This window comes from Electrona antarctica, assembly GCF_951216825.1.
Source record: "Electrona antarctica genome assembly, chromosome: 23".
NCBI lineage: Eukaryota > Metazoa > Chordata > Actinopteri > Myctophiformes > Myctophidae > Electrona > Electrona antarctica.
The window spans coordinates 25,026,933-25,048,387 of NC_136804.1; positions in this window are offsets into that span (position 1 = coordinate 25,026,933).

The following is a 21,455-nucleotide window of genomic DNA, read 5'->3' on the forward strand; positions in this document are numbered from 1 at the left end:
GCAATATACATGTTTATTTTTTATGGAAGTGGACCTGACGGAACTGTGACTTTCAAACGCTTTCAATCAGCTTCCAGTTGATCACATTCTGTCCTCCAACATTCTTTGATTTAATAGCAATACAAATACATTTTGACCATTTTGTGCAGTTAATAATGCATATTATATCAACCTACATGAAGGTGGCAAATATATTGCCGAAGAAGGAAAGGTATTCCTATATTCAAATTCAATGCATAACCCATTTCGTAACCTGCCAGATGGTATACTAATTCAATTCATTCAACTCAATTAACCAACTTTATTTTTCTCACTAGGGACAATCTGTTCTGAGCAGCATACAACAACAATACTGTATAAACAAACTAGTACTGATGGCAACAGGGCTACTGTTAGTCTGAAAGCAAAAATAGCAACTTAATCCATTCAGACCGGAGGCCGATTTTGAGAAACTTGTGCATTACTGTTATGAGCAACTTCCTGTCAAGAAATTCCTTGCAGATGATTATTTTTCTAAGTGTCAGAGTTTGGAAGTGCTCGTTATCAGTAGCTAAAGCATCCAGTTTTTAAATGTTTTTTTTTTTGTGGCTTTCGCCTTTATTTTATATTTTTTTATGGAGGGACAGACAGTAGGCTGACAGGAAATGGGGCGAGAGATGGGGGGAAGACATGCAGTAAAGGCTGTCGGGATCAGGAGTCGAACCCGCGGCACACTGCCAGACTGGATTACCAGCCAAGGTGCCTGGACAAGCATCCAGTTTTTATACACAATATTATCTGGAACAAAATCAGAGAAAATTGCAGGTCTGCTACAGGTCTGCATGCAGGTTCTTTTAAATCAAAGATAAAAGCTGACATTTAGTGGCTTTTTTGGTTGACATTTAGTGGTTTTTCTATGTTTTAATGTCTTAATGCTTAATGCTTGGTGTAAAGCACTTTGAATTGCCTTCAGGGCAGCAACAAGGCTTGTTGTAAATATGCTTCAGTATCCTATATTAAAATAGACAGGGTGGGTCAATGGTGAGCGGAGGGTGGACATCACAAACGTGACATCCAGACTTGCAATGCTCCAATCCTTACCAAACTTGGCAGAAACACTGCTCAGGAGTCTGCCACACCAGCGCCCGTGCGTTGGTTCCCACAGCACCAATTTTCTTGGCTGGTCGTTCTTGATGTCTTTGGCAGTGTCCTGCTAGTCTCATTCTCCCGGCTGCTCGCTCACCCTTGGTATTCTCTCATACAGATTCTTGTTGGTAATAACATGTTCACTCTTGCTGATGTTAAGTATGTATGCAGCATTCTGGTGGAGCACCCGCCTTGAGACTTCTGCAGGGTTGGCTTAAGGGTCCAGCATTCGCTGTAGGAAAACAGACTCTACTGTTGCATAGAAGAAGACGAGTTTGATTTGTTGGGGGAGGTTGGAGGTCCATACACTGGCCATGCCGTTCAGGGTACTCCATGCAAGTGCCTTCCTCACTTTCAGATCTTGCTCAGTTGAGTTGACCCATGAGCCCAGGTACAGTATTTTAAGTCCTTAACTTCCTTCAGAGCAGTACCTTTGCTTGTTCTAATCTACCTGGTTGTAGAGCAGGCTGATGTCGTCTGCATAGTCCAGGTTGCATGTCCGGACTGCTGCGGGGTGTCGTCTCAACCTCCTTGGCGTTATAGTGAAGCCAAGATCCTGCTGTGTCCACTGATGGCCTTCCTGCGGGAATGTTTAGAACACAATGAAAACAAGCCTTGGCTTTTTTGTGTCTCATCCATTCGCTGCGGAGCTGTGTGTGTCCCTGGCTGGGACCGTCCGTCAGAGCACGAAAATAGAGTTTGGTGTCACTGTTGCCCAGCCTAACACACACACACACACACACACACACACACACACACACACACACACACACAGACACAGACACAGACACAGACACAGACACAGACACACACACACACACACACACACACACACACACACACACACACACAAACTATATATATGATGATTTCGGGTGACAGTACCCTCTGGGTACCCCAACACGGTAACTCTGTCATTTCTCAACCGTTTCAGATGCGGGGCGGCTCGCTGGAACCGGGCCGGCACCCTGGGCGCGTTTACTTGTTGTAGGCCTACTGCTGCCTGTACCTCAATCAATCAATCAATCAATCAATCAAAGTCTTTGCAGTGTGTGCTGAGACTGTCTTTGAATTTTGCTCATCATCAGATTTAGTATCCTGGGTTCAACTATGAAAGCCAGAGTTTATGCACATTGTGTCATGAACTTGATTCAGTGTTTAATGAGGGGTAGAAAATGTGCTGATCTTCAATCATTCTGCAAGGAGTAGGACATAGTCACACATTTAATGAGATTGCCCATGCACGGATATCCCTGCAGGCTTGTTTGATGAGAAACCATGATCTCCACATACAGTAGATTGGACTCAAGCCTTTTCACACCTCAACCTTTCCTCAAAAGGTCCTTTTTATCCTCCCGCTCTTGGCTGGTAATCCAGTCTGGCAGTGTTCCCTGGGTTCGACTCCCGAACCCGACGGCCTTTACTGCATGAGTCACTCCCCCATCTCTCTCCCCATTTCCTGTCAGTCTACTGTCTGTCCCTCCATAAAAAAATATAAAATAAAGGCGAAAGCCACAAAAGAAAACATTAAAAAAAAGATAGCATGTCGTAGAGCTGAACAGAGATGGAGAAAATATAATGAAGCTTGCCACATTACACAGCATGCTTAAAACAGCCATGGTTTCATAATCAGACTGCAGTCAAAGGGGCGAGAACTTCCGAGAAGCACATATTTTCCCCATATAATAAGTTCACACGATCACAACCGCAGGCAGGGTACTTTTTCCAGACCATTAGTCAGCCTCTTGAAGTGTCACCATAAAGGTGTGAAGAGTTTCTCATCCACTTTACAAGCAAATTACAGCTATTGTAGACACCAGAAGATTACCCAAGAGCCCAAAGTACTCAAGCACTGTATGCCCTGTGTCCCCGCTATGCGTAACCCCGCTATGCGTAACGTAACCATTTTAAACAGATCTCTGCCACCCGTAAACTACAAAATTGTGCCGTATTTGGAAACTAAAAGACGTGTCCCATATTCAACTGTTACGGGGCGCACTTTGTTCTGTATTTTGAGGCCGGGGGAATCAATATCAATGACAGGGTGATGTATTTGAGAAATGAGGGTATAATTCCTGTCTCCCTGTCGTTGCTTTGTGACTGTCAGGGGCATTGGACTTCCCTTCTGGATAAAAGGGCACTCAGAAAGAGACTCAGGAGAAGGCAAGTGGAAATCAATATAATTGTTGTTTTACCTTGCTCCACTGTATTTTATTACAATATTTACAGTATTTTAAAAGCACTAAAATAAATAAAGTGTATAATTATTATTATTTATGACATAACTGAATAATCCAGACGCTTAGTAGTGAAAACATGGGTGACAGTGACAGTTCAACTCAAAAGGTGGTTATGCGTTGTGATTTTGTGATGTTAATTAAACACATCACACAACGAACAACACAAAGGAGGCTAGTCGTCATGCTTTCACAAGGAGCCGTGCTCAAAAGCTGATTCATAGGTTGTGACATTTCTAAGCGAATGCTGTAAGGCGCTATAATTAAAACTAGCTGCAATTGGTTTGAAGTAAATAGAATATGTCAATATGACATATGACGTAGGCCAAGGCATTAAAATATCAAAGTAAATGCCATGAGATTACTGAAGTAATATTTTAATTAAATTTAATATCATAAGTTATCTGTCTGTGTGTCTTTTATGCACGCCAACACACCAGGTTGGATTGACCTATTGTATCTTCTATTGTGTAATATTTACTTTTTTTAAACTTTGACTTTATGCTGGAAGTGAATGGAGAGGTAACTGCAACCTTGCACAAATGAAGAACCCACTCGGTTACAGTTTTTACCCAAATCTTTGCTTCTGGTCCCCCCATGGCACAAGATATTTCCAAGATGGGCGTTCACAGCCAAATACATACATATCATTTTGGGGGTCCTTGACATGAAAAGGTTTGAGAGCCACTGGTTTAAGTGGTGTTCATTATTAGCCAGTGAGCCGAGCTTTAGCTGATATGCCAGCCAGGGGACTTCAAAGGGCTCAGCAGGGCATTCAGAGAGAGAGACTCAGGAGAAGGAAATGATTTACTCAAGCATCCTGCCACACTCCCCAAGCCTCCTCCGCTGATGGAACTCATACTGGCTCCACATCCTCCTCCACACCTGCCCCCTCCCAGTGTCCACTTCCCCGAAACCCAAATGAATCAGTCCACCGACAATAATCCACCGTGCCGCCTCTCCAGACCCCTGCCCCTCCTGCTGTCCAGCACTGTCCCGTAACCCAAGTGAATCAGTCCGCCGAAAATAATGCTCCATCCGCCGCACCCCCCTCCCACACTGCTGGTTGTAGGTGACTCTATAGTGAAGGGTATTTCTGTTTCCCATTCATTAATCCATTGTTTTTCTGGAGCGACCGTCCCAATCCTCCTAGAGAAACTTCCATGTGTTTTTAATTCACTTCCACCGTCCATCACAAGCGTGATAGTCCACATTGGGACGAACGACACAGCTCGCTGTCACACCGAGCAGACCAAAAACGACTTTCTATGCCTCTTTGACTTGTTAAATAGTAGTGGCCTTATCTCCGGTCCCATCCCAATCTTCATGGGCAGTGATGAGCGCTTCACTAGAATTGTCAGCCTCAACACCTGGCTAACAAGGATTTTCCGGGCCCACAATCTTAATTTTATAGATAATTTTAATTTGTTCTGGGGCCGCGCACTACTGTTCCGCAACGATGGTCTCCACCCGAACAGACTGGTAAGTAAAATGTCAGCGTTTAACCTGGCTCGCGTTGTAAGCCACCACACGTCGCTGACCGCCGATATGTCCGTGTCCGTCTACTATAGGGCCAGTGCATAGGGAGGAGTTTCGCTCAGAACGGGTTGTAGCCAGGTTGAACACTCCATCATCGCAGTTCCTGTTTTCACTGAGCATGTGCAAACCTCCCACAGGAGACCGGGCCGCACCTTCCTCTTTATATTTCCTAGGACTACATCTCAGATGAGACTCTGTCTCAGTAAGACAGACCTCCCCCTATCCAGGAGGAGCAGTGCACCAAAGCATTATGGGAATTGTAGTCCAGGAAGAAAGTGAGCCCACTTTCCATAACATCACAGACACTGCTAAAATCTAAAATATCTAAAACCACATATTACACACATAAAGACCCCAGGAAAGAGTTTTTGCAAAAAGGGTGAAGTGTCCCTTTAAGGAAGTGTTGGTCTTGGTCTACACTCAGCAAGAATACAGCTATCTTTAGGATATAGACTATCTATACATCCTAAGTAGCTAGTCCTTGTATAACCGGCCACCGATGCCCTATTCATCCCCAAATCCATTAACCTCCACCTGATCCAACCTGATCAAGGAACAGATAGACCCAGCAGGCTGCTAGCGGTCTCTCTACAACCTGTGATTGGAGAACAATGTTATCCCCTCCTCTAGCTCTGACACATTGTCCCGGATGGTTTGTTGACAAACTCTTCTAATATAGATGCACTATCTCCATTGCTTACCCACAGAGAAGGTGCAGATAGCATCACTGCCTGGCCCGAGCAACAGACCTGGGCCACAGGGAGGATGGTTTTTATAAATTCCTTTTGTCAAGGCATTTTCAGAGACGCCACTTAAGCCTGGGACCAAAGAGACCCAACAGATAATGTAAATAATATTGTGCCTATCTTCAGGATAGAAGATTATTTGACCACTGTCTGCACTGCCATGTTGTTACTGAATGCTGCTAATCTTTACTGCTATGTTTTTAAATAGATATTCTGTTGCTGTTTTATGTTTGAATTATGTGAATCTTTTCGTGCTACTCTTTGGCCAGGACTCCCAGAGATTTTGAATCTCAATGGGTGAACTCCTGGTAAAATGAAGGATTTAAAAAAACATCTGTACACCTCCTATACTACCAACATAACTGAAGATCTCTGTTTCAGATGCTAATAGCTATTGCACAACTCCTCCATGTGTGGCAATTTGAGGTAAATCAGGACTGCATGTGCATCTCCAGGAGAACATGATTTTCTTTTCTTTCTTTCTTTTCCCCTTGCTCGAGTCGTCAAGCACAACAGGTGCTGGAGTTTGCACAACAGGTGTTACATAACATGTTGCCTTTTATATCCTTATGTAACAGCCAGGGAGGCTGCCTTTTTTCTACCCAGCCATGAAGGCTTTGCCTCGATTTCTCCCTTAATAATCTATGGGGAAAACAAAGGCTCTCCCGTATAATCAGGAACAGAGGGGAGAGTCATCGTTCAGGCTTTTATCCTCGCCCACAGAGGTTATGAATATGTTTTTGGTGTCCATGTTTGGTGATCGGTGTGGCTCTAGCCCTCTAGAGAACACATTTTAAATAGCTGTACCTAGACTTCTTCTATCCTGTCTGTACAGGCACTTGTACTGTTGTTGATGTATGACAAAAGTACCTATGGGTCCTAATATGGAGGATAAAGCATTGTGAATTGGCAGGGGATTATGTGTCCCTGTCTTGCCTGCAGTCCATCTCAACTGTCCAAGGAAGGAGGGCTGCGCTGCACTGAAAGATTGGAGCTACCATCACCTCTCCCTCAAGAGGATTGTAATAACTAGGAATTTAGTTCCTGCAATCTTAATATATAAAGAGACAGAGCTCATGGGAGAGATACAGAGAGTTTTTTCTCTCTTTTTGAGGGGTGCTAGCCCCTCCTATGCCTAGCTTTGTGTGTACCCTATCGTGATTATTTGATTGGATGATGTATGATGATATATGACAATAAGAGCACCCCTCACTTCACACAAGTGGTATTTTTGAGTGGTGCAACCACTCCTATACGGAGCTTTATGTGTCTCTGGCTGTGTCCATGGGTCCCTGGCTGTGTCCCTGGCTGTGTCCCTGGACCCCTGGCCACCCCATTCGACTGTTTCAGTGCATAGAATATGCGTTATCAACCGTCATCAGGACCATGCAATGGGCCCAGTATGGACATTTTCCACATACTCACTGTTTCAGTATGTCATTATCAGCTATTGTGACGGGTGATAATGGTATTTTTGTGTCACTGATGTCAATGACGGAGGTGCACCGTTTCGGAAGCAGGGTGGCTCGCCGGAACCGGGCCGACACCCTGGGTGTGTTCCTGGGGGTCTGGATGTTCCGGGGACCCCCCGGCGCCCCCACACGCTAACTCCGTCATTTCTTGACCGTTTCGGATGCGGGGCGGCTCGCTGGAACCATGCCGGCACCCTGGGTTCGTTCCTGTGGGTCTGGTAGTTCTGGGGACCCCCCGGGGACCCCCACACGGAGTTGCACCACTCACTTCACAGGGGTGTGATTTTTCTTTTTCAAATGGAAAAGACATCCAGCCTATAGAAGCCATCCAGCAAATAATTAACAAAAGGTCTTTTTTACTTCTGAATCTTAACATAAAACACATTTGTTGCACAGCATCCCAAGTTTTGGCCAAACCAAGCTCCGATGCTCAGCAAAGACAAAGTTTGTGGAGTGGGCCAGGATGCACTGCATGTCCAAACACGTGCAATACCTTTAGCCGCAGCTGAGGAAGATTAACGTTCTGTCTGTGTCTAATTTGTGTTTAATTATAGCCTTGTGTGAGGTGGGGAGTGTTCCTCAATGCTCCCCGTTATATCGACCATCCAGGTAACCATGACAACAGCTCAATCAAAGACCAATGCTGCTAAACTGTGAATCTCTGCACTATGGATCGAGTCCTGCTAGGCTAAAGGTATGAACACACGTACATGGCTTCACATATAATAAAATCACACTTGTGTGTGACGCGAGGGGCGCTCTTATCATCATACATACATCACCATGAATCACATTCCATGCTCAGCCAGTCAAATCATCACAAAAGTCATGCCAGCCAGTCACTTTTGACGTCTTCACTTTTCTGCCCTCACTTTTACCTTCAATATGTACTTTGCTCAGCCAATCAAATCATTGCTATGAGGTGATCAGCCAATCACAAGCCAATGTTTGTGTTCACACACAAAGACCCACAAAGCTGGGCATAAGAGGGCCCCTCAAAAATAAAAGACAAACACTGATATTTTCATAAGCCTATAAATAATTATCCATCCACAACCACACCTGTGCTGCTGTGTAATACTACTGAGAGCTAGTGCAGAAGATGTGATGTTTTTTGGTAGGAATGAAACTATATGAATTACAGCCCCACCCTGCACTTACAGTAATCAAATGACTTAAATGAGAGTAGCGTCTCTCATTGTGCTCTCCCAGAGGGTGTGAGCTCAACTAGGATGCAGTTATTGATTAGTTAAGCTGTGTGTGGGTGGGAATACATTAGATTTGCAGCACAGCACAGCTGGCGGACGAGGGAAGGGCATTCGACCTGCAACATACAGACTTACAGAGGCTTTCATGTTTAGATTAGTTGAGAATAGTGAATAAATCATCATAATATTTAACAGCTAGTACGTGCTCCATACATGTTTTACCACTTCTGGGAACGCGGACAAGGCCATGATTTGAAAGTTGCTGATTGGTTTCTCAAGCCAGATATTTCTTCAAATCTGTCCCTAATTCCACTCCATACAAGTGGAACATGAAGTGGAATAATCTTCTCTTCAGACCGGAATATATATTTTTTAAATGTCCATTCCCATGCCTTTTGTATCTTTTCTGGTGTGATGGACTGGTGAAGGACAATGTGAAGTGTGAGGTGCCATCGATGTTGTTATATGATATGTTATATGCAACGGAAATAGCCGATCTGCAAGCTGCACAGGGTGAAACAATAGAGTATGCTAGCCTAGTGCAACCACAACAAACATCACATACAACAAACAACGTTTCTGCCTATGCATACAGATGGACCCATGCAGTGGCTCGGGCTCCACCATTAATGTAAATGAATTGTTGTGACTGTGGCGAGTAACCTCTGGTTGAGATAATGACTTCACCTGAGGGGTCCTGGACGGCAGCGAGGCGAAGGTAATTGTTCTGAACAGCCCAGTTAGGCACTCTCAGTGTGAGCACTCGGTTCTTGCCTAGCCTGTGTGGCTGCATAGCCCTGAGATGCTACGCACATCTGAGCGCTAATACGGAGAGGGAAGGAGACATAATACAAATGGACATTTTACGCTTGAATGTTTTGATACGTAGAATTCACTTCGACAAGTTCATCATCACCTAAGTATAAAAGTGGGCTAAACTGTGTTTTTTTTAAATAAACTATGCCAAAGATTTGCAGTAAAATAAAGTAAAATGCAGAGCAAGTCTCTCTCTTAGCAGCAGTAAATATACTGTATTTAGTTAGTTACAATTTAGGCATTTAGCAGACACTCTTAATCCAGAGCGATTTACATTAAGCAAGAACAAAAGCATATATAAAAAGCATTTATCAAGAAACATGCGTAAGCTAAGAACGTATCTAGGACATATGATCTATATAATGACACTGTACATATAAACTATACATATATACTATACTATGCTGTACATATATACTATGAAGTGCTATGACTACATACAATGCAATTATTGTGCTGTCTACATAACATGCTATAAGTCTGTATCAAATGCTATCTAAGTCAAAAAAGTGCTGTCTAAGGGGGTAGGGTAAGTGCTAGTTAGTTTCATTTATTGTCCACGTGTGGAAATTTGTCTTCGGTCTCAACAGTAAAAATCACAACCATGTGAAGTAAGTGGTGCAACTCCGTGTGGGCGTCCCCGGGGGGTCCCCGGAACTTCCAGACCCACAGGAACGCGCCCAGGGTGCCGGCCCAGTTCCCGCGAGCCGTCCACGTCCGAAACGGTCGAGAAATGACAGTGGTACCGTGTGGGGATCCCCGGGGGGTCCCCGGAACATACAGACCCCCAGGAACACGCCCAGGGGGCCGGGCCGGTTCCGGCGAGCCGCCCCGTGTCCGAAACGGTTAAGAAATGAGCCGTGTGGGGGTCCCCAGTGTACACCCCTGTACTGTACTGTACTGTACTGTACTGGCAGCCACACACACACACACACACACACACACACACACACACACACACACACACACACACACACACACACACACACACACACACACACACACACACACACACACACACACACACACAAAGCTACTTAATGAAGTGGTTGCACCACTTAAAAACAAACAGCAACAACAACAGTAACAACACTTACAATAATTTACTTACTGCCGGAATGTAGACGGCACCCGGGTGAGCAGTATGGGTTAGCGCCCCAGCCTGTGTCCTCCGTGAGGAGGAAGCCCAACAGCCCTCGGTGAGGCCTTTGGGAGGGCCATGCAAGCAGCATGGGCGTCAATATATGTGTATTTAAGTATTTAAAATTGTCTACTACCTCCACTATTTGTCCACTAATTGTAATGGACTGCACAGGTTCCTTTTCATGAATGTTCTTTTGTTTTTGTCACATTGATCCCTAAGGAGCTTTTATCACACCAGTTCTGAAGAGATGACACATGTACTCTGTATGCTTCCTCCCCCGCTGTGTCCCCCTTCTTCAGTAAGGCAACCAGGACCATATCATCCGCATATTTGAACAAAGGAAACATATCCTGGTCTAACTGGAATTAATTTGTATATAAGGAGAAAAGTAAGGGGGATAAGATAGTCCCCTGCGGAGCACCAGTGTTAAGCACAGTGTTGTCGGACAGAGTATCATTAACACGGACTTGTTGAGGACGGTCAGAGAGGAAGTCTCTGACAAGATGGATAATTTTTTACCAGCATATAGAATATAAGACGTCTCTTGTGCAAGTAAGAGACATCTCTTAGCAGCAGATGTCAAGACATGCATGACATTATTCATTTATTAAATTAAATGATTAGATAAGTGATGGTGCCAGACTGCCAGTGCAATGGAGTGTATTCATAGTCATAGTATACATTAAGTCATAATGCCAATATGATTAGTTTAAGTGAATCAATTGGCTAGCTAATGTTGTTATGATATATGTACCATTATTAGGGATGTCTCTTTTTTCGTTCCCGATCCGCTCCCGATACCACAAAGTGATCAACAGTTTTCTGCTCTCACTCAGCAATCACACTTATCACAGGTACTTTTTTGTCAGGTGAAACCTGACTAATGATAGCTCATGAAATGTAAGCGACCTAGTCATCAATGGAGTGAGCTAGTCATCAATGGGAGTCCCACCCCATGCCGCCTGAGCCAATGGGAGTCTGACCCCATACTCTGAAACGCCACCTAAGCCAATGGCAGTCTGACCCATACTCTGAAACGCCGCCTGAGTCAATGGGAGTCTGACCCATACTCTGAAAGGCCGCCAGAAACGCCTCCAGCCAATCGCGTAGTAGCTCCTGCCTCCTAAGCTATGACACGCACCACGGAAGGGCTGATTTCACCCAACACCATATGCATGTAAGGTCGTCATACCATATGCATGTAAGGGAGTCGAACCTGCGGCACACTGCCAGACAGGATTACCAGACAAGGTGCCTGGACCGCTGAGCCACGGCCCAGACCCAAATCCTCAGTGTTAATGACATAGTAGCCTGGAACTCACCTATGCTTTTTATGGCATAGGCAGCTCCTGGCAGGATCCGCCGGGAGAAACTATGCGCAGCTGCGCGACATGAGACTAATTACTTAGAGCGACAGAGAGAGAGAGGAGTGTGTGTGTGTACATGTGTGCGTGTGTGTGTCAATTTAACAAAGGTGCAGACGATCAGAAATCAGCAGAGAGTGAGTGATGTTTGCGCTACTCTATGCCGAATTGAAGTGGACTCGAACCCAGACTTTCTTTTTCTCCCTGGAAATAAAAACGTCTGGGTTTCCGAGGCTAATGACATAGTTACACCGGGAGTTTACTGTGCAGTGTGCAAACAGCAGCTAAGTAAGCAATGCTAGTGTAGATGGTGTCTGACTAGTATGGATTTGAGAGCACACCTGGCAGTTAACCTTTAAATGGCCTAATTAACCCCTCAAAGCCATTACATAATCCACACTTAAATGAGGCCTGCACCACCAGGAAACCATCCATTTTCAATCAAGCATAGAATAGACCTTCTGGTCTTTGTCTTTTTTTTTGTCTGCCCGCTCTTTCTTCTTTTTCTCCTTCTGAAATGTACAAATGTACAATGGAAGCGATATTGCCCTTTGCCCCTGTTAAGTGTTGACTTGATGCCATATGTGGTCCTGAAGAAAGCAAGGATGTTACAGAGACACTGGAGATGGAGTCACTTGGAGGGGGGAGGGAGGGAAGAGGGGTGAAAAAGAAAATCCTGGGAACTGCACTTGTGTCCTATGTATGCATAGAAATGCTGTTATTGTACTGCTTTTTCCAAATAAAATAAATATTATTTAAAAAAAAAGAATAGACCTTCTGAGACAAGCAATGCAAAAAGAATACCTGAACGCTCGCCGCTGTGCTTTGCCTGGTACTCCTAAACGTGACCCCAGTAAATCTATGCCTAACCCTACACTTATTTTAACTACGTTTTTTAGTTATTCTCAGTAAAATAAATACGAGAATACAAGAACTGACCCACCGAGTGGTCAGTGTGAGGTCGGCGAGCGTTCCGGTTTCCTGCACAAATGCATGCCCCAAAGAACAGATACAGTAGAGGTTAATAAAGAAGAGTACACAATATAGATGAATGAAATGTACATTTGAGGATGAGTGTGTATTTGAGCATGAGTGTGTGTGTGCGTGCGTGCGACTGTGCGTGCGTGTGTGCGTGCATGCGTGCGTGTGCACACGTGCGTGTGTGTGTGTGTGTGTGCGCGCACGCGTGCGCGTGTGTGTTCATGTGTCCGTGTGAGTGTGTGCATGCGTGTGTGAAGGAGCGTGACAGAGGTCTAAATGGATGGTGCATGATGTTAAAAGGGGGGCTAATGCATTAGCCATTAAACCACCCATGATGTGATGTGATGGTCCGACCTATAGTCTGGTGTAGTGTAGAGTACTATACATTGAATATAGGCAGGTATAGTCACTGGTAGCGGCCGCCATACTTCTGGGATTGTCTGGTTTGTTTACATTGAGCAACTATCCTGTGTGCTAGTATTTTTTTTTAAAAACTCATCTCACAATGGTGCAGACTTGCTCAGTACATAAGTGCCACAGCAGGTCACGTCGAGGGAATGAGCCAGAAAACGGAATTCGATTTTTCAGCTTTTCCAGCATGGAGACGGGAGCCTCAAGGAACCCAGATTGACAAGTTTACAAAGAGACATAGGACTAAGAAAGCACACTTTCTCTTATAAAGGCAATCTAGGAGTTGCTTGAGTGTTGGTTTGCACATGGAGCTGGCAAAAACGTCTGGGAACTCTAGATCACACATGCCATGGCTACACTACATTTTATATTTAACCTACTGTACAACACATGTAATTAATTTTACACTGGCACTGGCAGATGAGAGCTCTACAGTCTCTTGATATTTTTTAGACTCTTTTTATTAATTTTTTGGCAAATGTTTTTACTATACTGTAGCACTTTTTGTTCCAAATGTGAAATGTACTATAAAAACTGAATTATTATTGTCTCCACCAGGCCGAAGGCATGGGGAGAATACCAGGCCGAAGGCATGGGGAGAGAGTATGTTTTGCACTCCGTCCGTGTGTGTGGGTGTGTGTGTGTGTGTGTGTGTGTGTGTGTGTGTGTGTGTGTCCGTCCTTCCGTCCGTCCGTTACCAGCTAATCTCTGGCACCGTTAACCCGGTCGATGCCAAACTTTGCACACACACTCCCTGGATGCCAACGATGAACCTCTGCCCCACATTTTCCAGAACGGCCTGTTATAGCGCCACCATGAGGCAGCTTTTCACATTTTTTACCTAAAACTGCACCGATCTGCGTGAAACGTTGCATGCACACTCCCTAGAGACCAAGGACAAACCTTTGACCTGCATTTTCCGCATCTGCCTTTTATAGCGCCACCAGGAGGCCGACTTTTGTAAAACACATTTTTTGATATTTTAGATTCTGTCCAAAAATCTCACAAATCGTTACACAGTATCTCTATGGTCATGTGCTCAAGTCGGATCTGTCCGATATTTCATATTCCATCCTAATTGGCTAGAATTGGCTTTCAAAGTTTGCAAGATTGCCCAGTTTTGAACAAAAGCCTCAAATCATGAACGCAGCGTGCAATTTACGTGAAATCTTTCTCACATTTTCTTACTAGGCTGAGGAATATATCCCACCCTTTTCACATTGGCCTGTTATAGCGCCACCAACAGGTAGATTTTTGGAACAAAATGCAAAATGCCTCAAATCATCCAATTGCCATCAAAGGCGTATGAAGAAATGGCACCCTTTTCCCATTGGCCTATTATAGCGCCACCAGGAGGCCACAACCTGACCTGCCCTGGTGGAGACCTGTGCCCCGAGGGGCACTTTTTCTAGTTACTACTATTATGTATTATTGTCGGTGCAAATGTAGCACTTGCCTTAGACCTTACGACCTCACAGGCATATGCAAAGGCTAAACTTATGTAATTTTCATAGTGCTTTTCCAAGTCCTCAAAGCACTTCACAATGGTTCATTAATTCATACATTGGGAGGTGAAGCGGGCAGCGGCGAACAGTCGACGCCAAGGACACTTCGACACGTGGACAGGAGGACCCGGGATCCGAACCGCCGACCCAGGGATCATTGGACCGCCCTGTGTATACGCATAGCTTCCCTGTATAGATATTTTACTGTTAAACAGATGCAAGGTTCTTAGCTTGCTTATGATTCTTGATGACTATGTTTACTCTAAGTGACTCCTGGATTAAGCCTAGTATTTACTGTGACAAGTATAGCTCTTGACTCATAGCTCTGGGCATGTAGAGCCCAGAGGTTCAGTGGAACCTAATACGTTTAATGAATACAAGGGAACATTCTCTTCATGATATGAAATATGAACAGCAACTGAACATGATTAAAAGCAGATACGACCTGTTATATTGGGAATCTATGGTCCTGGAGAGCTCTGGCGTGTCTCTTCTTTTTCAGACACTATATAGAAATCTCTCTGTCTCTCTGTGACCTTGATAAGCCCAGCTAGTGTGCACACTCTTTTAAGTAATGGTTGACGCACGGCCACGGGTCCGGGCGAACGCCCTGCGGGTCGAGGTTCGATGCGACGATGTCGAGGATGGATCTTGCCCCTCCTGTCCAAAGGACCATCAATACTCCATACATCAGTACGACAAGTGTAACAGATGCTACAATTTATGTCAGTGAGACAAAAAAAATATGGCTTATTTTACACAGTATAAATTAAGCTTATAAGCTTGTGGCTCTTCCAAAATAAGTCTCATGCCAACTAACATCTTATGATAGCTGCGTGTGCTGTGCTCTGGAAAGAAATAAATACTACTACAAAGCTAAAGGCTGTAATAAAATTAGGTTAGCAGTAGCACAGAGTTCTCTGTTTCACCCCAAGGATATAATCTTAAGTATGTCATGGGGGATAAACCACAGCTTAGCACTATTTAGCAAACAAATGAACATTTGACACACAATGTGACTTCAAGACTGTAGCCGGGGGCTATATGAACACGAAATGACTGAGAATTGGATAATTTCTTATACCCCACCACCAGTGGTGTAACAACTTCCCATGCAGTTATTGGTAGGGGTGGAAAAAGTCTACTCACATCAATACTGCAATATCTGTTACAAGTAAAAGTCGGTAAGTCTGCAAGTATTCATTATGCAAAATGTCCCATTTCAAGTTATCAAATGCATAAACATATTTTGAAAATAGCAGTTCTACACGATGCAACGCATTGTGAGCTTGGAGATCGGCTATTTTTGAATGGCCAAAATGAATGTTTTGTATCAAATCTGCAAAGTAGTAGTAGAACTTAGTAAAAGTATTGGAAATTGGAAATACTCAAGTAAAGTACAAATAACTAAAAATTGTGCTTAAGTACAGTACTTGAGTAAATGTACTTACAGTAGCTACTTTCCTATACTACTTAGCTACTTTGCGTGTGTGTGTGTGTGTGTGTGTGTGTGTGTGTGTGTGTGTGTGTGTGTGTGAGAGAGAGAGAGAGAGAGAGAGAGAGAGAGAGAGAGAGAGAGAGAGCTACAGTAGGTGAAATTGAGAATTTGGATAATTTGTTTTATTGACCTATGAGGACAAGAGGGACTTTATTTAATTTGGCTGGATGATTATGAGAAACAACAAATTGTTGCTTCAGGAAGGGAACCTTTTTTGTAGCAGAATATATTTGCCAAGAATCGTTTACAAGTTTAGAATTTTAACACCAAATTGTAAAATAATAATAATAATAATAATAATAGTAATGGATTGCATTTTTATAGTTCTATGCACTATACGTGCCTACTCAAAGCGCTTACAATGGTCCATTCATTTTATACATAAAACATGAAAATAAAAATAACTTTACTACTACTAACTATAGAGCTGCCACCAACTCCCTACCACCACCAGCATCCAACCAACAACGGGCAACTACCTTTGTCCGGGAGGGGGCTAAGGTGACCAGGAGCTGCTCCACACCATCTGAGCGAGGCCAGCTACGCTTAGCCCGTGACTGGAAGATTCTGGCTGATATTGGCCGACAGCTGGTTTTTCCACGAGAGATTACTACAACCACCCTGAGACCTGACCTGGTGCTCTGGTCCCCTTCTCTAAAAAAGGTGTACATCATCGAACTCACAGTACCCTGGGAGGACGCAGTGGATGAGGCTTATGAGCGAAAACACCTCCGTTATGCCGAGCTCGCTGCTGAAGCACAACACCGTGGCTGGAACGCTGCGGTCCGCCCAGTAGAGGTGGGAAGCAGAGGGTTTGTGGCAAGATCTACCACCAGACTGTTTGCAGACCTGGGAGTCAGAGGCCAGAACCAGCGCTCAGCCATCAAAGCTTTATCGGAGGCAGCCGAAAGAATCAGCCAGTGGCTTTTTATGAGGAGGAAAGACCCCTGCTGGGCACCGAAGTAGCAAGCCAGGAGGTATGCGGTCAGCTTTGGCTTGACTCAGGGAATAGGACGCCCCTGCCATGCATAGTCCCACGAGAAGTTTGCCATGCATGGCTCTCTTTCTCGTGACGAGTCTGGATTAACGCAAGCTCAGGTCTGATCAGCCTGTAGCTGGCCACCTTGGGGAGGGTGTATAGTGTTAGGGCCGAAACATCCCAAGATCCAAGGATACACTACTGATGATGCGTATCCAGCTCCCACCATTCACCACCACTCATCACCAGGACGACAGGATGACACCAAGACATTCTGCCATTCATCACGACGACATATAGGTATGTGCTTGCACAAAGGAATTTACATCTTATCCTGTGTTTGGTAAACAGGCTACTTGTGGTGTGTTCCCATAAGGGTTGAGGTAATTTGAATGCATGACATGAAAATAAAAAATAAAGCAATGAAATGAAATGAGGCATGAACACCACATACCAATAAGGCTATTTGATTGGCTTGCTCGTTAGCAGCACCACCACTCTACTTGGTATTCACCATATAGCGTACATTACTTTTTCACAACCTCATAAGGTGGCCATGCGTGCAGATTTCTGATGCTCTCATTGTCTGAGAGAAAATCAATTATGTCAGTAATTTGAGTGTCATGCTGGTAGTGTTTGTTGTGTTTTAGGCAGCGGCACAGGGTGGGATCCGTGGGAAGCCTCCATGTTTCGGCTCCTGAATGATAATGACCAAATCATTCCTCACTCTTCAAGTTCACTTGTCAGCCAGTGTGCAATGAACGAGCAATGTTCATCAAGCATGTCTGCCGTCTGCTGCAGCAGTGTGTTCAAAAAGTCAAAAGTAAACAATACAAGTAATCTACAGTACAAGCTCACAAGTATTTATTAGTGTGTGTGTGTGTGTGTGTGTGTGTGTGTGTGTGTGTGTGTGTGTGTGTGCGTGCGTGCGTGCGTGCATGCGTTTGTGCGTGCGTGAGTGTCACATTTCAAATGTATGCAATAGAGGGTTGCTCATGACATTATCAATACCGGAAGTTATGCAGTGATGCCAACTGAGTGGTAAAAAACGACTTTCTACCCTATATATGTATTTCCAAATGCATTTCCAACAGTATGCATTAACATTACCATGCATTAACAACACAACGTTGTGGTGGTTGAGGATGGGATCAAACACCTCCTCTCCACTGACCCTCATAAGCACAGGAGCCCTGAGTGGTGTGTGCCAAGTCCCATCCTCCTCCCAAAACACCTACGCGTGTGTGGCCACGCACAGCTCCAAAATTGCCAGTGACACGACTAGTAATAGGCTTGATGATCGCAGATGGCGATTAGACAGCCTACAGGAGGGAGATGAAGCATCTGACACAAGAGAACAACCTGGCTCTCAATAACAAGACTAAAGAGAATTTGGACAACAGAATGCCATGTATAGACGACACACCCGTCCGCATAGAATAGTAGAGAGGGTCGGTCAGTGATTTCAAATTCCTGGGGCTGGCCGTCGTTGAGAAACTCACCAGGGATGTACACACTGAACGTGAGGTGAAAAGGGCACAACAACAACAACAACAACAACGACTCTACGTTCTCAGGTGACTGATGAAGTTCAGCATGAGCATATACGTTTATATAAGTATAAGCTGATCAAGGTTCAAGGTTGTGCTTTATGGTTAGGTTGTACTGGTACGTAATTACCGGCTTAGGTGGTTCGGGCATCTGGTTAGGATGCCTCTCGGGGGTCTCGCTATAGGGAGGTCCTCGAGGCACGTCCCACTGGGAGGAGACCCCCGGGCAGACCAAGGAGAAGGCGCAGATGGAGGGATCACATCGACTCACTGGCCTTGGAACACCTCGGGATCCCCCAGGAGGAACGTACTAATGTTGCTTCTGGAAAGGGATGTCTGGAGTTCTCTGGTGGAGCTGTTGCCCCCGCGACCCGACTACGGATAAGCGGTTGAAGATGGATGGATGGATGGTACGTAATTACGTATTTTTGTTCGGCTTCCTTCAGACAATGTAGCAGAATAGGTAATAAGAATATTACTGATTAATAGTAATAGTACTGATTGTACGTGGAAAGAAGCTTTTTAGCAGTCTGTTGCCAGTGGCTCTGAGACTCTGTTATCATCTGAAACAGTCTGGGTTGGGATGGCTTGGATCCTTGATGATTCTGCAAGCTTTGTTGACACTACAAGCCAGCGGGTCCCAACCGTTTTTACTTGGAGCCCCTTCTTACAACTGACACAAGCTGATAGCACACACGACACATGCACGCACGCACGCACGCACACGCACACACGCACACACACACACACACACACACACACACACACACACACACACATGACATAACGTTGTCTAGGAGACAGTCTCACTCACTCTCTGCAAGTCACCTCCATCAGGTCCGGCAATCGGTTCTGTAGATGAATTAAGTGTCATTAGCGCCATGGGAGCACAGATGCGCCATTTGTACATGATAATTTATCATGCAGCAGTAGAATTCACAATGAGAGGAATTTGCAATGAACAAGGGGCATTGGCAAGGATTCTGGTATAAAATATTCATCACAGGAATCACAGGATGCCACGAGTAGGTTCCAGCACTCATATAAATACGCACAAAAATCCTATCAGAATGGCAAGTGTGAGTGTCCATTACAATACATAGGTAATTTATTACTAGACAATTAACATAATTTATACTGTTGTGGCATCAAGATATGCCAGCGACCGGAGATCGGTCTGGGGAACTCTAAATTCAATGACTTCATGACCGCACTAAAGGCTTCGGATTGGATCTACAATGTGTGACTTCAGACAAGCCACGCTGGATTCAGAGGGACTGGGATGTCATGCATAATTATGGGCTGCCATCACCGGTTCGGGACCCAAGGTTGAGTCGCGGACCAATTTTTATGGGCCCCTTTATTTTTTGTTATTGTCTCCACCAGGCCGAAGGCATGGGGAGAGAGTATGTTTTGCACTCCATCCGTGTGTCCGTGTTTTGCACTCCATCCGTGTGTCCGTGTGTGTGTCCGTCCGTCCGTCTGTGTACAGCTAACCGTTAAACCGGTTGATGCCAAATTTTGCACACACACTCCCTGGATGCCAACGATGAACCTCTGCCTCAAATCTTCCAGAACGGCCTGTTCTAGCGCCACCAGGAGGCCGACTTTTGAAAAACACGATATTTCATATTCCATCCGAGTTGGCTAACATTGGCTTTCAAAGTTTGCAGGATTGGCCCGTTTGGAACAAAAAGCCTGAAATCATGAACGCAGCGTGCAATTTATGTGAAATCTTTCATGGACTTTCCTACTAGGCTGAAGAATCCCACCCTTTTCACATTGGCCTGTTATAGCGCCACCAACAGGTGGATTTTTGCAAAACACATTTTTTGGAACAAAATGTCTAAAATCATCCAATTGCCATCCAAGGCGTAAGAAAAAATGGCACCCTTTTCACATTGGCCTATTATAGCGCCACCAGGAGGCCACAACCTGACCTGGCCTGGTGGAGACCTGTGCCCCGAGGGAACCTTTATCTAGTCTTTTGTTTTTAATCATTACTATTTTAAAACATTTTCAAAAAACATTCCCGAAAAAGTAAAAAAAAACTAAATTAAACTAGAAAAAGGTCAGGTTGTGGCCTCCTGGTGGCACTATAATAGGCCAATGTGAAAAGGGTGACATTTCTCCTCACGCCTTGGATGGCAATTGGATGATTTGAGACATTTTGTTCCAAAAATGGGTTTTGCAAAAATCCACCTGTTGGTGGCGCTATAACAGGCCAATGTGAAAAGGGTGAGATATATTCCTCAGCCTAGTAGAAAAGTCCCTGAAAGATTTCACGTAAATTGCACCGTTGCTCTGTTGTGGCTTTTTGTTCAAAACGGGCCAATCCTGCAAACTTTGAAAGCCAATGTTAGCCAATTAGGATGGAATCTGAAATATTGGACAGATCCGTCTTGAACACATGACTAGATGGTGTGTAACAATTTGCGGGATTTTTGGACAGAATCTGGAGGAGTAATACCTATAAAAATGTTTTTCAAAAGTCGGCCTCCTGGTGGCGCTATAACAGGCCGTTCTGGAAAATTTGGGGCAGAGGTTCATCGTTGGCATCCGGTGTGTGTGAAAAATCTGGCATCGACCAGGTTAACAGTGCCGGAGATTAGCTGTACACAGACGGACGGACACAAGCACACGCACGGAGTGTCCGTCTGTGTGTGTAAATTAAATTAAATTTAAATTTGACCACGGCCGTTTTCTTTCTTTCTTTCTTTCTTTCTTTCTTGCGTAGGCCTACCTATAAGTTACCAAAGTTGTTTCCAGCATCATAGGCCTATATATATGCTTTGCAAAAAGCCATCTCACTTCATGGCTTTCCCCCAGGCCCAGTGGATAGATTAATTTGAGCAAACTAATGCGCATTCCTATTGGACA